The sequence below is a fragment of the Moschus berezovskii genome, chromosome 24 (genome assembly GCF_049115385.1).
Source record: "Moschus berezovskii isolate FMDL1 chromosome 24, NW_MosBer_1.0, whole genome shotgun sequence".
Lineage (NCBI taxonomy): Eukaryota > Metazoa > Chordata > Mammalia > Artiodactyla > Moschidae > Moschus > Moschus berezovskii.
The window spans coordinates 38,111,958-38,129,550 of NC_142483.1; the positions used below are offsets into that span (position 1 = coordinate 38,111,958).

A 17,593-nucleotide genomic window follows, 5' to 3' on the forward strand; every position below is an offset into this window, starting at 1 on the left:
CTTGCCTCTGACGGTTCTTTCACTATTTACACTGGGCGTACACCCATGCAGCTGGCTGAGCCTGAGTGGCATTTGTTATGAACTATGCAGTGTGTTTTTAGACCATCCAATAGTTTTCCTAGAGTTGCTGAAAAGTTATTCTGGCTGAATATATGTGTGTATTTATACACATAAATAGAGCAGTTTAAATGGTACAAATGTATTACTTTATAGTTCTGTAAGTCCTGCTCGGTCTGACTGGGCTGAAATCGAGGCCAAAGGAACACTGGCAGGGTCGCAGCCCTCCCTGGACACCTGACAGAAGACTCTTTGGTCACCTTTCCCAGCGTGTGAAGGCAGCACATGCTCCTTGGCTCCTGGTCCCCTTCCTCCATCTTCAAACCACCAATGACCTCTCTGACCCTCTTCCATCATCACGTCTCTCTCTGATCACAGTCAGGAAGTGTTCTTTGATTTTGAGGACCAATGAGTAGACCAAGTCCACCTGCATAATCCCTGCTAACCTCCCCACCTCAAAGTGCTTAATCTAATAACATTTGCAAAACCCTTTTTTTCCCCCACATAAGGTAGCACATTCACAGGCTAGGGATCAAATACAAACATCTTTGGTGGGGGGCATTGTTCTTCCTCCCTCAATATATTCAAGGGAGGCCTTCAGGAAAGTCTTTTTTTTTGCTGCCAAGGATGAGGCATTAGGGGGGCGGGGGCAGTAAATCTAAAGCCTCAAAGTGATTCTAAAAAACACATACAGCCTACAGGAGATCATTCGGCTAAATATCTCACTTTACTGACAAAGAAACTGGAGTCCAGACAGGGGTGTGACTTGCTCAAGGTCACAGGACTACAGCGGAGGGGCTGCCGGTGGGGTCCAGCCCTCCTGGCTCACAGCAGACCCTCTTTGCTCCACAAGAAGCATTTTAAAATAAAAATAAAACCACTGATGAGAAGCTTTGTTCTTTGGAAGAAGAGTTTTGAATGAGAAGAGGAATTTGTTAAAAAGTTTGTAATGAAATGTCAAGACGGTTTGCCATTTTACAAAAATATCATTTTTAATCCCAAGTGACAAAACTACTCTGTTGCTAAAGAGAGATGATATTTAAATAAAGGTCAAATAAAATCAGGGGGCGAATACAACATATGATGTATCAGAATATTTAGGATAAATTCAGAGAATCTGTGGGGACGCTGGCAATTTCACCATTCTCGTTTCTCCTCTTGTTTACCCTGTCTTTAAATTCCTGAATCTACGTAATCTTTCAGCATTCCCTCCAGCATTCCACCCACCCACCATTCCCACCTACAAGCTGTCCATTGCATACCAACCATGGGAGGAAAAAGAGCCAACCAGAGCACGTCCCCTCCCCTGAATATGACCAAGACTTCATTACTATGGTGGTTAATCCCTCTGCACCCCATTTTCCTTTGCGAGGTTCTTGATCTCTCAGTAAAGTGAACAATCCCCCTAGAAGAATCTCTGGGAACCCACAAGATTGCTCTGTAAATTGAATGAACTCAACTGCCCATAAAATCTGCAGAGTGTCCAACTCAAATCCATGTTCAATTTAGTTATCTGTCCACCATTTCTTCTGCTGTCTGAATAGCTTTTGCATGATTAGAAGATGTGTCAGGAAACATTTGACATTTGTTAGAAGTCAAAGTACAAACGTGGCACTGTGATTGAAAATGAATCCTTGTTGTTATGTGACTAAGTTTATGTCCAAGAAAGCAGAGGTGAGCACTTTGCTTCCAGTGTACTGACATCAACAAACTCGGCAACTTACGAAGCTCCCAGTGGTGGGGCCTACTTAAATCAGTTATATAAACATTAATTTATAACCCAGAGGAGTCTGGCAAATGTCAAAATGTGAATTTCTAAGTTCTTCTTTGAGCTGATCGATGATTCTGAAAGGTACCTGTTTAGTTCTAAAGACCCCAGCCTCAATATGGAGGCTTTTCAAAACTAATGTCATCCCACTGAAAAATGAACGGATGCTAGTAGTTTTACTGTCAGAAGCATGGCTTCAAAAACTGCAGTTTCTAAAACTACCAGAGATATATCCAAACCAGTTTGACTGAATTTCTTGAAAAAATGTTCGTCCATACCACTCAGAGAGATTACTCTAATTTCATTGTTCATATTAACTGTTTTTATTTTTTTCACATATTATAAAGTATTTTAAATTCAATTAAATTCATTGATGAATATTTATATTGAGTGTCTACTATACACATGGGGGACACCACGGGGAAAACCACAAACGCAGTCTCTACTCTTGTGAAAGTTACTTCATTTTAAAAGCAATGCTGGAGGAAAGAAGCAAATAAAATAACAAAAGGTTATTTTAAAAATCTGAAAAAAATTAATAAGGGGCTGAAGTAGAGAAGGATAAGGGTTTCAGGGAACCCCCTCGAGTGTGGGTATGAAATGAAACCCTTTACAACTGGCATCACGGACTTGGAAATTTCCCAAGCTTTGTTTATGAATAAGAATCGGGTAAGAGTTTTGTATCTATTAAGTTTTAACTGCCCTTCATTTTATAACAAATATTCCACAACAAGCATCTAGTTAATTTTTACTTTGAATCCTAGTTAATATTCATGGCATCGGAGCTGGTATTTAATTTAATGACTGAAGGTAATGAGAAATCATGCTATTGTGCTATGCTTAGTCGCTCAGCTGTTTCTGACTATGAGACCCCCATGGACTGTAGCCCACCAGGCTCCTCTGTCTGTGGGGATTCTCCAGGCAAGAATACTGGAGTGGGTTGCCATGCCCTCCTCCAGGGGATCTTCCCAATCCAGGGATCAAACCCAGGTCTCTTGCACTGCAGGCGGATTCTTTACCATCTGAGCCACCAAGGAAACCCAGGTATTTTTCGAATTTGATTTTCATTTTTTAAGCCAAGTGCACATTTATCCAATCACCACCAGATGGTGTAGTTGACATTTACAGAGAGTGCATGGAGGGAAATTGGATCTCTCTCACACACACACAGCCTCTCTCTTTCTAATAATGAATAAATAAAACGAAAGCAAATGGGAAAAGAAAGGCATTAAAAATGCTCAACTAATTTTTTTAAATAAAAATATGTCCCCTAGCTTTGTGAAAATTAATAAGTGGGTTGGTAGCCCCTCTTGGGAGGAAGTCTGACTCTACATACTGATGTTAATAATTTGAATTCATCAGTTTCCAAAACGTATTTACCACTAGAATAACCATATTCCCTCTCACAAGAGAAAAAAAAAAGAAAAGAGAAAATAAAAACCAATAAAATGTTCTCTTGGTTATTTTTAAAGCCCCACATTTTAATGTGCTAGAGCATGGTGGCAAATTTCTACAGTTTTCTCCTGCTTCTTCGCTGGACCTCCATTCCCCTCCTTGTCCTGCCCTACACATTCCTGTTTAAGTCATCATCATTTTCATCTTCTGGATTAAAGGAAAGGAAATCCTGCCCTTCATTCTTCAGCAAGCTCTTGTATATTTTCATTCTTAAAAACAAATGTGAAGAACTCCGGGGTTGGCTCCATATTTCAGCGTCTGGATTTTCACATTATTCTCATAATAACCCCTCCCTTTGTTCTGGCAGTCCCTCACTCCCCTCCACCTCCTCCAGCAACTGGCTTCATAAACCTCAGTCCCCCATTGATTTTCTAATATTCTTATCTCTGCCTTCAAAGTGCGTTTATGTCTATAGGACTATAAAGATTTCTTATATCTACTCTTGCTCTGGACACACCTCGGATAAATTTCAATTTCATTCTGCTCCGGCATTAGAGCCAATAACTCGATCCTCGTGTTTTGCTAACTGATTCTCCTCACAGTGTGGAGCCTTAATGAAAATGAGAGCTGGTCAGATTCACCTTGTTTCAGTCGTTTCTTTGTTTTGGGTGAAAGCAGCTCATACTTTTTATGCGTCTCAGAGATGCTACCTGACTAGCATAAAATCAGGCATCTGGGCTGCTAGCCCTGACTTCCACACATTAATCATGTGACCTTGTGTGTGACCTCTTTCAGCCTCAGAGTCCCCTGTAAAATGAGAGCCTGGGAAACATGCTCTCGCAGACCTCTTCTGATTCTATCATTTTCTAATTCTGTAAATCAGTGGCTTGATACTTTACCAACCTCCTCCAACAAGGTGTTTGTTGACTTGTAACTAATACCTGCAAGCCTGCTCTGCTGGAGTGGGAAGGGGTGGTGGAAAGGAAAAGGGAATAAGGGGGAGAGGAGCAACGCCCTCCACAGGCCTTTCCTCCAGTTCCTGTCTCCTCTGCACAAATACCCCAGTGGTAACAAAACTGGACTAAAACCTCCCCTACTTAAAAGGGGACTTAACTGGATTTCACAAGCCATCTTAAAACCTATGCAGTGCAGAGAACAACTGTGACAAATACACGACGACATTAAATCTGATAGAAATTTAACCTTTAAAAAACTTAAAGGCATCTCTCCTTGACAAAGAGTAAAGAAGGGCTTCCCTGGTGGCTCAGTGGTAAAGAATCCGCCTGTCAATGCAGGAGACAGGGGTTTGATCCCTGATCCGGGAGGATCCCACATGCCACGGAGCAACTAAGCCTATGTGCCCAAACTACTGAGCCTGTGCAGTCGAGCCTGGGAACCGCAGCTACTGTGAAGCTGGAGCACCGTAGAGCCCGTTCTCAAAGCCCCCACAATGAGAGGCCTGCACACCACAACTAGAGAAAAGCCCGTGCAGCAACGAAGACCCAGCATAACGGAAAATAAAAATGATAAAATTAAAGAAAAAACAGAGGAAAGGAAAGACAGTTGCTCCCAAGAGCATGAATAGTATGAGTCCGTTCCCGACATCATTCCCTAGGCTAGTGGTTCTCAAACTCCAGCGGTGCTCAGTATCATCTAAAGGCCTGTTAAAATACTGACTGCTGAACTCCACTTCCCTAGAGTATCTGATTCTGCAAGTCTGAGGTGGGCTTAAGAACAGACTTTCCTATCAAGTTCCTGGGTGCTGCTGACGCTCCAAGTCCAGGAAGCACTCAGGGAACCACTGGTCCAAGCAGAGCAGACAGCTGCTGCACACTCACTGTTCAGGTTGCTTGCTACCCGCTTAGGACTCTGGGATGGAATAATGGCCCCCAAACATGTCTACAGGCTGATCCTCATAGCCTATCAATATATTACCTTACATGGCAAAAAGAGACTTTGCAGATGTAATTGGTTTAAGGATCTCAAGATGACAGTTATCCAAGATTATCTGGGTGGATTTTATCTAGTAACAAGCATATTTCTAAGTGGAAGGCAAGAGGGTCAAAGGGAGAAAAAAAAGAGATATGACAACAGAAGCAGAGGTTAAACCAATGTGCTTTAAAAATGGAGGAAAGAGGCCACAGGCCAAGGAAAGCAAGGGGAATGCAGGAGGAGGAAAAGGTAAGGAAATAGATCCTCCCACCTGGCTGCTCCCCTCTGTTCTTGATCACATCCTCTACAGTAAAGCAGTGACTTCTGTTTCTGAGTTACGTGAGCCATTCTCTAGCAAATAATCAAACTAAAGGGTCGCGGGAACCTGGATTTGCAGCTGGTTGGTCAGAGCACAGGTGACACCCTGAGACTTGCAGCTGATACCGCAAGTGGGGCGGTCTTGAGGTGCAGACACTTCACCTGGGGTTCTGTCCTAGAGCGAGGTTGTTAGTGCCACAACCGAACTGAAGGGCGGGCCACCCTGCTGGTGTCAGAGAACTGCTTGGTGTGAGGAAAAGCTGACACATGAGGTCACAGAAGCGTTCTGTGGAAACAGTAGAGGAGAAACAGTTTTTCTATCTGACTGTCTCATTTTAATAGATTTGGGGAATTCCACCGCCTTTGCAGAAACAGGGAAAAGGCCAGGCCTGGCATGAGAATGAACTTGGAGTCTGTTCTGCCTGTGGCCATACCAGGCATCTCCGAGTATCTGTTTTCAAAAAGACATGCCAAACATCTGCTCAGGGTGTTAATTTGCAGGACGACCTGTCTTAAATACCATCTAGTGGTGTCTGATTTACAGAATCAGAAGCACTTAGTATATGTTTTCTAAGTCATTCACTATTATATCCTTTTCAGTGAGACACTTAAGAGGAAAAGCATTTGTTTTTAGTGTCTCTTAAATCTTTTGCCTGTTTGAAGGACCAATGAGTGGGAAATTTCTAATAAATCCCTGATTCTTCAGAGTTCATGAAACACACATAATTATATTCTGTCAGAACAGAAAGCTTAAGGATTTCCCCTACTCCATTTTCAGGGCAAAGTAATCATCAGACATTTACAATTTAAGCTGGACTCTCTTCCTGATGCATCACAGTTATTCAAGTTCCAGGGTTCAATATTAAAATGAACTATCTGCAGTCAAACACACACTCCCACCAAGCAGCAAATGTATCTCCCAAATCAGACTGTATTTCTGGTCTGCATTTCTTTCTTTCTTCCTGCAGAACCCTGTGCTTAGGGAGCTAGAATTTTTCACCTTTCAATATGTATTGAAAACTGTATTTCACTAGTAGCCACTAGTCAAGTACAGCTATTTAAATATGTTATTTAAAATTAAATAAAATTAAACATTCCACTCCTCAGTAGCACTAACTGTACTTACAGTGCTCAGTGGCCACATGTGGCCAGTGGCTCCCACACTGGTCAGTGCAGACATAGCTTGTTTTCATCACCACAGTAACTTCAACTGGACAGGGTTACTCTGAGCTACCAGGTGCAGACCACTCATGGAAAATGGGAAGGATTCCTTCTTTCATATGATTTGATTCCAAGAATTTTAGGGTGAGAAGAAACACTGGAGTTGACCTAATTCCTTAACGGTAATGTTGGCAATAGTTTACAGTTTTATAGCATCTGGGACTGAGGTTGGTCAATAAATGTTTGCTGAGGGACTGAATGAAGGATTTAGAGTTTATGGTATGTTCATTTACAGACCATCTCTCTTGATCTTTACCAAAACTTTGGGATGAGCTAGGCTGCTGATTCCAGTTTAAAGATGAAGACATTGAAGACTATACAATTTGGCTGGTACCAAAGCAGCAAAAAGAAAAGATCAACAGAAAACCATGTTTCTTATTCAAAATGCAGGGAGGGACATGAGATGCAGAACAGACTGGTTCTGATATATTTACAAGAACACACGGCATTTGATACCAGATCTAGGACTGAAGTCTAGGTCTCCTGAAAGTGGCTCCGGCGTCTCTCTACTTTCCCACTGCATCACGTGACTTGAAAACCTATTTCTTATTTTGCTATGCCAGAATTCCTCATAACTAGTTCCCAGTCTCTTTGACATTGAATTTGTGCCCTTGGTAATAATCTTCTAGACATTGCCTTCAAATTATTAGTACATTACATTAACAATAATGTTTATTACTGTATCTTACCACAGGACAACCTCTAAACACTTTACATTAATAACTTCATTGAATCACTTTCAGAGCCCTATGAGGTAGATTCTGTTATTGTCTTGTTTCAAGGGTAGATTAACTGAGACACGGGGGTCTGGGTAATTTATTAGTGATGTAAACTCCTGTGATCTGATTCCAGAACCGAAGGAAGGGAATCTTACTAGATGAAGAGAAATATCCCTGCAGGGCTGCTGGAGGGTCCTAGAGCAGAATCACCAAGAAACATACAAAAGAACCAACTGGGGGAAAAATGTGCCAAAGAGAAAGAGATTTAAACATCCTCCAAGTGCAGAGGGTCCGATGCCAACTCATGGCAGCATCAGTCCCAGAGATTGAGCCCTTTTCGCCTGCTTGCCAACCCCTGGTCCTGGCCTGGAGTGTAAGCCAGCTGATGAGGACCAGGAGACCAAGAAGGAAAGTAGCGGGCTCCCACCATCTCCTCCAGCTTCAGCAAAACTAAAAGGCCAAGGCAATACTGAGCAAGGCTCTGAGAATCTTTACTATCAGATAACAGTTTAGACTTTTAGATTCTTACAACAGAAAGAACCTTTTAATTCCTTCATTTGAGATTGTTTTGAGAATTAAAAGTCATAGGGAGATTTTAGAATTAGCTGAGCATGACCCTTGAATGTTCTAAGATTCCACCAAGATTTCATCCAAGTGGTGAATCTGAACATATAATGGGAGACAATGAGGTTGTCTTCTGCCTGCATGGTATTCAGCCCAGCTATGGAAGAAAATGATTACAGAAGTTAAAAGACGAAGTGTGCTACCATCGGCTTCCTAATTTTATCCATATCTCTACTCAGCTCAATTTACCAGCTCTTAGACTAAAGGCTGGGCAATTTTTAAAATCCTGAGGGCAAAATCTTTAACAATCTATGCTGCCCAACTTCCTCCGGGAATAGTAGTGAGGAAATGGATTTCTCCCAATGAAAATGTAGGGAGAGGATGTTGCTGGTGGTCCAGTGATTAAGAATCCATCTGCCAATGCAGGGTACAAGGGTTCAAATCCTGGTCTGGGAAGATCCCAACACCAGGAGCAACTTAGTCCACACGCTGTAGCTACTGAAACCTTCGCACCACAGAGTCCACACTCCGCAGCAAGAGAAGCTACCACAGAGAAAAGCCGACACAGCACCATGAGGGAGCAGCCACCACCCGCTGCAAGTAGAAAAGAAAGTCTGTGTGCAGCAGCGAAGACCCAGCACAGACACAAATAAATAAAATTTAGAAAAAGAACGGGGGGAGAGAGCTTGTGAGGGCCTGGTGCCTTGGCCAGCCCCTGGTGAAACGCTGCTTTGCCAGGTGACGTCCACCTTTCACAATGCACCAAACCCACGAGGCACAAAGAAGGGCTCTCCTCCTTCAGGTGTTTCGAGACCCGGCTCCCGAAGCAGCAACGTCATGTACCAAGTCACTCGGTGAGTGCATGTCCATCCGTAGGCTGAGAACAATACATTATATCGGGTATTAAAAGAAAGACAAGAGCTGTGGAGCAACAGGAACTCCATTCACTGATGGTGCAAGTGCAAAATGGTACCTTTCGGTGATTTCTTACAAAACTGCACATAACTACAATCCAGCAGTCTCATTCCTTGTTATTTAGTCAAAGCAGCAGAAAATCCATGTCCACACAAAAACCTGCAGCAGATGTGTATAATAACATCTTTCTTCATAACTGCCAACCCTGGAAGGAACCAAGATGTCCTTTGGTAGGCGAATAGATAAATACTGGTTTACCCAGGCCATGGAATGTTATTCAGCACTAAAAAATAAGCAGTCAAGCCATGTGAAGACACACAGGAAAGTCCAATCCTTATTACTAAGCTAAAGAAGCCCATCTGAGACGGCAACACACTGTCTGAGTCCAAGCATTTGAGAAAGTAGAAGTATGGAGAAGGGAAACAGATCAGCGCTTGCCAGGGGCTGGGGAGGGAGTGATGAAGGGCAAAGCACAGAGGGAAAATGTCATACAAGCGTCTGAACCCATACAATGAACACACCCACACCAAGACTGACTAAGGTAAACCACGGGCTGATGATGAGTCAGTGCGGGTGAGCTGGCTGAAACAAACCCGCTGCTTTGGTTCGCAGTGTTGGCAGTGGGGAAGGCTGTGTGGGGACTGGCTGAAGGAGATCTCGGCACTTTCCACTCCATTCCACTGTGAACCTAAAACTGCTCTAAAAAATAAACCCTGCTGAAATACATTTAGAAAGCTGAAAGCAGACAAAGAGATAAAGGAGTAGCCCAGGATTCAACCTGTCTGCTTCCTCTCTACCTCTGGCCATCTGGCCGTCTGTCTCTGGCTTTTGTGTCGCTTGGTCACTATGGGGACAGAAGCTGGTAACAGCTCCAACCTGTTCACTGTCTGCCTGTGTCCCCTACCAACCCCCAGAGTCTCTCTCCCACTGTTCTGTTCCCACAGGGAGAGAACTCTCTCCCCTCAAGGGAGAGAACTGGACTAATTACAAAATGTAAAGCAGAGATGGAAAACTGGCAGCCAAAAATAGGCCAAATTCTACCTGTAGATGTATTGTGTTGGCCAACATTTTCTTTTTTTTTTTTGAGCCACTTGCTACAATTACATTAATTTCACATTAATGAGTTTCACATAAAAAAGGTCCATGTTTGGCTTTTTCCTTAAAAAAAAAATCAAAACTAGTAACAGAGTGCTCAGATTTTCACAAAGCAGTAGTCAGGTAAAGCTGAGCTGTTGCCCATGCATCCATTCCTTCCCTGGCCTTGGAGGCAGTGAGGTCTGAGACCCCTGCTATAAAGGGTTGCATCTATTTAAACAATTACCTAGGGGCAGATATGGAGAAGGCAATGGCAAGCCACTCCAGTACTCTTGCCTAGCAAATCCCATGGATGGAGGAGCCTGGTAGGCTGCAGTCCGTGGGGTCGCTAAGGGTTGGACACGACTGAGCGACTTCACTTTCACTTTTCACTTTCACACATTGGAGAAGGAAATGGCAACCCACTCCAGTGTTCTTGCCTGGAGAATCCCAGGGACGGGGGAGCCTGGTGGGCTTCCGTCTATGGGGTCACACAGAGTCGGACACGACTGAAGTGACTTAGCAACAGCAGCAGGGGCAGATATGCATGTTTTAAACTATTAAATTCATTTAGGATATGAAAAGCATCAGTTCATTTCAGTCACTCAGTCATGTCCAGCTCTTTGTGACCCCATGAACCTCAGCACACCAGGACTCCCTGTCCATCACCAACTCCTGGAGTTTATCCAAACTCATGTCCATTGAGTCGGTGATGTCATCCAACCATCTCTTCCTCTGTTGTCCCCTACTCCTCCCGCCCTCAATCTTTCCCAGCATCAGGGTCTTTTCCAATGAGTCAGCTCTTCACATCAGGTGGCCAAAGTATTAGAGTTTCAGCTTCAACATCAATCCTTCCAATGAATATTCAGGACTGATCTCCTTTAGGATAGACTGGTGTCCAAAGGACCCTCAAGAGTCTTCTCCAACACCACAGTTCAAAAGCATCAGTTCTTTGGTACTTAGCTCTCTTTATAGCCCAACTCTCACATCCATACACAACTACCGGAAAAACCATAGCTTTGACTAGACAGACCTTTGTTGGCAAAGTAATGTCTCTGCTTTTTAATATGCTGTCTAGGTTGGTCATAAGTTTCCTTCCAAGGAGTAAGAATAAACTAGGATATTACTGATCTATTGCTACCTGTAGAAAAATTCTAGAATCTTATAAAAAGTAAGCATTTATAAATGTGTCAATATCAGATGAGCTTCTGCCAAACAAGCAGACAGTGAACGAATAAGAGGGGGTAGAGAGCTGTTCTGAGAAACTGGGGATCTGAGATTTTATTTCTAGTTTGGCCTTCAGTCAACTGGACTACAAGTCTAGTTTAACAACGGGTACTGGGGTAGCCCAAGTTCTCTTGAGTCTCTGTGAAAACAGGGTTCCATTTCCACATAGATTGGAAATGCTTTTATCTGGCTTTGGATGATAACTCTTCAATATTACCATATCAGAGTGTTTCTATAGGAATAAAACTTGGATAACCGTTTAATCTAGCGCATTTTGCAAACTGACTTAACAAAAAACAGTGGTTATTAACTACCCAGAACTTTCTTCCAGTGGCTTGCACGTTGATGAATCAGCTGTATTGGGATCAACCCAGCCTGTGTGTCTGATGGTCCTGGGAAGCTTTTAAAGCATATGTTTAAAATTTGAGGGATGTGCACTTCAGGGTATTTCTAATTCATATGCATTTTATCCTTTTTTTTTTTTTCTGGAGAGAACACTATTTTTACCCTTGCTAAGATAACTGTGAAACAAATTAGCAATGGAAAGTATATTCTTTGCATTATCTGAATTTGATTTTCTAAGGTCTTCCTTAGCCAGATATAATGGGTGTTCATCCCTTCCAAAGTGACCATTATGCTGCCACAATATTGAAGTCTGGCAAAAGCAGGGCTGTTGTGGAAACATTAAGAAAACATAATTATCGCACAATGGTACCACCTAATTTGCATATTGTTGAAATGCATCTTGATGGGAAAAGGAAACAGTTTTCAGAAAATGTTTTCTGTGTCATGCTTTCTATCCTCTTTGTTTCTCTTACCCACATGGGGTCGATCAGAATGCTTTACTACCTAACTTTGAAATAAATCAGGATTTTCAAAAATCTACTTCCCATGAATGAGGCAAGCTTAATCTTTTATGGTACCTCAGGGGTGAGTTTGAGAGCCCCTGAAAAATACAGCTCCTTCTGGAGCACTAAATTCCCTGAAAGAGCTCATGGAAACACCATTTCCTTCCAGACGATGTGATGTTCACACGCAGGCATGGGGGAGTGAGCCTGAGAGCTGGTGTGCCAGATATTAAGAAAACCATTCAGCGTTTTATGGATGAGTTTAGATTTATGTCTTTAAAACAGTCTGAATGGGAAGGTTCAAAGTCTTCATACAGAGCTCTATTTATTTTTCCCTATGAAGGCAGAGACTGCTGCAGGTAATTTTTTCAGTGTTGAACCTTAACTCTTCTTGTTTCCTTTTCTAGACCACTCCATGGCGAGGGGTTTGGGAATGGCAGTGCCTAAGTTCACCTTTGGTAGACTACAGGGTTACTCTCTGCTTAGAAAGAAACCTGGAGTCGGGATCTAAAAAAGAATTTTGAAGCTAAGAAACCACAAATTAAGGGCTTCCCTGGTGGCTCAGTAGTAAAGAATCTGCTTGCTAGTGCAGGACACATGGGTTCGATCCCTGCTCCAGGAAGATCCCACGTGCCACAGGGCAACTAAGCCCCTAAGCCACATGTCCCAGGAGCTGCAACTACTGAGCCCACCATGCCACCACTACTGAAATCCATATGCCCTAGAGCCTGTGCTTCACAACAAAAGAAGCCACTGCAATGAGAAGCCCACATGTCACAACTAGAGAACAACCCCTGCTCACCACAGCTAGAGACAAAACCATGCAGCAACAAAGAACCAGCACAGCCAAAAATAAGGAAACGACAATAAAAGGGAAAAAAAAAGAAACCACAGATCAAGACTCCAGACCATTAGGATAAATCTGATGGGAATGCACACACACATATATATATATACAAATAGCTTTTTACTAAAGTTCAAAGAAGCAGGTTGTGCAAATGCATGACAGATCTCTGGACCAGAGACCTCCAGTTAACCATGTGCTCATCATGAGCTGGCAAGTTCTTAGGTTTCATTAACAAACGTAGGCTATTTAACACACACAGAAGGTTACTATCCCACTACCTTCCTAACTGCTCGGTCCAGATAAATACAGCTGGTTTTGATCCCGAATGCCATGTTTCCTAGAATAATGATAAGCCATAGAGTAGAGTTGTAAAGAACTGCCTGCCAATTCAGGAGACATAAGAGAGTTGGTTTCAATCTCTGGGTTGGGAAGATACCCTGGGGAAGGGCATGGCAACCCACTCCAGTATTCTTGCCTGGAGAATCTCATGGACAGAGGAGCCTGGCGGGCTACAAGTTCACAGGATCACAAAGAGTTGGACATAGCTGAAGTGACACAGCAGGCAGGTACAGAGTGTGTACAAGAGACTCTTGGAAAGGTAGGGAAGGAGGGTTTGGAAACCCTGACAATTTGGAGAAAGTGAACTTTCTAAGGCAGAGGTTGGGTTTTGGTCATCTTTATATCCCAAGTAGCTGGTTGCTGGGAACAACTGCATACACAATGATCTACATGAAGAAAAGACTTAATGCAGAAGTGACAGCTGTAATGTGGAAGCAGCAGCTGGCTTTCTCTAGAAGGAAAAATGATAGGGCTGGTGGGTACAGATTATTGCTATGAGATAGTGGAAAAAATCATGTTCCCTTCAACCTATTGTCTGCCAAAGACCTGTGATGTTTCTCAAGGCAAAAGGACCGTAAGTGGCTTTTCATGAATTGATGTACATTCACAGAGTGGCTTCTGTGATGTGTTTTCCCTTCCTGTTGCTTCAACTAAATCCTTTAGAGCATCTCTGCTATTTTCTATAGTATTTATCTCCTTCTCTCCCTGATAACTCCAATAATAAGCAAAATTTGGATTGTCAAATCAGAAGGAGGTGAGTTCATCTGATATTATTATTCAAAGAAAACCCAACAATGAGATGAGGCCCCTAGTCAGAATCTCTGCCCACATCCTTTCTGCTACGTAGGATGCTGTGGTAATTGAGGAAAACTACTGCAAACACAGCATTTCAGCTTAAAAATATTTGTGAAAGTTTTTCCTCCTCAACTGCACCTGAATTTGAATGCAGCATGATTTCTGTTCCATTGGAACTCCTAGATCCTTCTAAATAGTCTTCTACATTAATTTTAGGAAACCATAAGAAAACAAAGATCATGGCATCTGGTCCCATTACTTCATGGGAAATAGATGGAAAAACAGTGGAAACAGTGTCAGACTTTATTTTTTTGGGCTCCAAAATCACTGCAGATGCTGATTGCAGCCATGAAATTAAAAGACGCTTGCTCCTTGGAAGGAAAGTTATGACCAACCTTGATAGTATATTAAAAAGCAGAGACATTACTTTGCCAACCAAGGTCCGTCTAGTCAAGGCAATGGTTTTTCCCGTGGTCATGTATGGATGTGAGAGTTGGACTGTGAAGAAAGCTGATCACCGAAGAATCGATGCTTTTGAACTGTGGTGTTGGAGAAGACTCTTGAGAGTCCCTTATACTGCAAGGAGATCCAACCAGTCCATTCTAAAGGAGATCAATCCTGGATGTTCACTGGAAGGACTAATGCTGAAGCTGAAACTGCAATACTTTGGTCACCTCATGCGACGAGTTGACTCACTGGAAAAGACTCTGATGCTGGGAACGGTTGGGGGCGGGAGGAGAAGGGGACGACGGAGAATGAGATGGCTGGATGGCATCACCAACTCTGTGGACATGAGTTTGAGTGTACTCCAGGAGTTGGTGATGGACAGGGAGGCCTGGCGTGCTGTAATTCATGGGGTCGTGGAGAGTCGGACACGACTGAGCGACTGAACTGAACTGAACTGAAGTCCTGAAAGGGTTCAGATCCATAAGAAAAATGGCAGTGGGCAGGCTGGTGTGTACATGGACACAGGAGTCCATAGCTGTGACATAAAAACCATGGAGTAGAAAGCTAAAAGTTCTAGAACTTGGAAACAAATACAGAATCTTTTGATAACGTCAGGGTTCAGTTCAGTTCAGTTCAGTTGCTCAGTTGTGTCTGACTCTTTGCGACCCCATGAATCACAGCACACCAGGCCTCCCTGTCCATCACCAACTCCTGGAGTTCACTCAAACTCATGTCCATCGAGTCGGTGATGCCATCCAGCCATCTCATTCTCTGTTGTCCCCTTCTCCTCCTGTCCCCAATCCTTCCCAGCATCAGTGTCTTTTCCAGTGAGTCAACTCGTCGCATGAGGTGGCCAAAGTATTGCAGTTTCAGCTTTAGCATCAGTCCTTCCAATGAACACCCAGGATTGATCTCCTTTAGAATGGACTGGTTGGATCTCCTTGCAGTCCAAGGGACTCTCAAGAGTCTTCTCCGACTGACCTCTTAATACTGGAAATCTTCAAGCAAGGAGCCCGAAGGTCTAGCAAGGGCGGTGAGGAGTTCTATGATGTAAGAAGCACTGCACTAATGGACTGTTTCTGAGTTTCCTATTATTCCAAATCACTTAAAAGCAATAATCAACAAAGCCACAGAAAGGGTAGATATCCTTCTAGCAATTACCCACACGGAGAGTCCGTTTTCCAGTCCAGTCCCAATGGCTGATTCCATTCTCTGTCTAAACCTAAGAGGACTTTCTATGACAGTCTGACCCAGAAAGTCCCAGGTCTGCTTTATCAGAGGGACTCTCCACCCTCTAGGGGGCAGAGTTTCTGAGAATAGATAGCAAAAATGTTAGGGAGGGGACCAAGGTGAAATTCAGCAATCATTTATTGAACTTCTACTTTGTACAAAGGACTATGCTGGATACTTGAGATTCTGATGTGAACACAGAGTCCTTTTCCTCCAGGACACCACACTGTCTAGTTGGGGAGATACACACACACACACACACACACACACACACACACACACACAGAGAGAGGAAGCTCCATCTCTAATTCTTCATTCTCTCCTCATCCCTTTATGAAGGTAACTGCTAAAACCATAGAGCTGGCCCTCAGATGTTATGTTCTCCTCTTCACCTGCTCCTCCTACATCCTGACTAGTTCAGGCTGACACCTCTGGACTGATGCCTGTCTACTAAGCATTCCTTCAAACCTCCAAACTTTCCACTTCTAATGCTTTAATGCTCTGCCACCATTAGTCAAATGATGTTATTTTCACTTGAAAAACTTCCTGACCCCCATATCCTCCTCAAAACCCTAAACCTGGCATTCAAGGCTTGCAGTTTTCTGCTCCAAATTATTTTCTATCACTCTCTATGGCTGCCTCTGTGATACACACGCAAGCACAACAGCCTCTAGGCCTTTTTTCTGATCATATACTCTAGCTGGAATGTCATACTGCCAACCTCTAAATATTTAAATCTCACCATCCCTTGCAATAAGTTCAAACTCCACCTCCTCCATGACGTCAATCTCAATGTCACCTGGAAGTAACCACTCCTTTGGCTTAAATGACCAGTAGCATTTGATTGTCCTTATCTTTGTTTCCACACACTAACTTGAAATATATTTACATGCAAAAAGTAAAATTTTTTAAAAAGTTAACTAAAAAAAAAAAAAGGCACTAAGCAAATGATGATAAAAGAATGATAAATGATGTGTTTTAAATTTACATACAGTAGATTATTTTACATGTCATCCCATTTAATGGTAATATGCCCTGGAAGGAGCCCAAGATAGGAGGTAAGAATAACCATTGGGTCCCAGTCCCTGTACATTTGCTTTCAGTATGTGCAGTAATACAAACATGTATTTTTTAACTTTTTACTTTACATGGGGGTATAGCTGATTAACAGTGTCGTGACAATTTCAGGTGGACAGCAAAGGGACTCAGCCATACATACGCATGTGTCCATTCTCCCCCAAACTCCCCACTCATCCAGGCTGCCACATAACACTGGGCAGAGTTCCCTGTGCTGTACAGGAAGGCCCTGTCGCTTACCCATTTTCAGTGTAACAGTGTGTGCATGTCCGCCCCAAACTCTCTGACTATCCTTTCCCTTCATCCTTCCCTTCTGGCAACCGTAAGTTTGACAAGCATGTATTTTTGAACACTGGTCCCATACAGTCTACCAAGAGGCTCATATAGGAAACTTGACTACAGAGCAGGGCTCATGGTCTAGGCTAGACCAGATGTAGTTCCCAAGGCAGAGACAGCACTGAGGATCACCGAATCTGATTCGATTTTCCTCTTCGTGGGAAGTAAACTCCTCACTTTACTCAAAGAACTGATGATCTGTCCTACCAACTAGAAATGCTGGCTCTGTTGGGCTTATTGAGCAAGACACCTGGGTCCTCAACGTGGCCCACACCATTCCATGGGGCCTTATGCAGAATGCTGACCGTGGGTCTCTTGTGCAGGCTTTAGAAACTCCTTGTTAACTAGATGACTCTGATATGTGTCTTATCTCCCCAACTTGAATAGGACTCTGGAGCTTGGAAAGGGGATCTCTGTCATTACAGAACAATGCTCTCCTGTCTTCTGAGTGAGGGGATGAACAAACTCTCAGTTGTTAAGATGT

General features: G+C 43.1%; 1 long non-coding RNA gene across 3 annotated transcripts in view; it reads left to right on the plus strand.

Moving 5' to 3' along the window:
- The window catches only part of LOC148774034 (uncharacterized), a 72,647-nt gene that overhangs the window by 17,744 nt on the left and 37,310 nt on the right, over positions 1 to 17,593 (plus strand). The window lies entirely within an intron of this gene.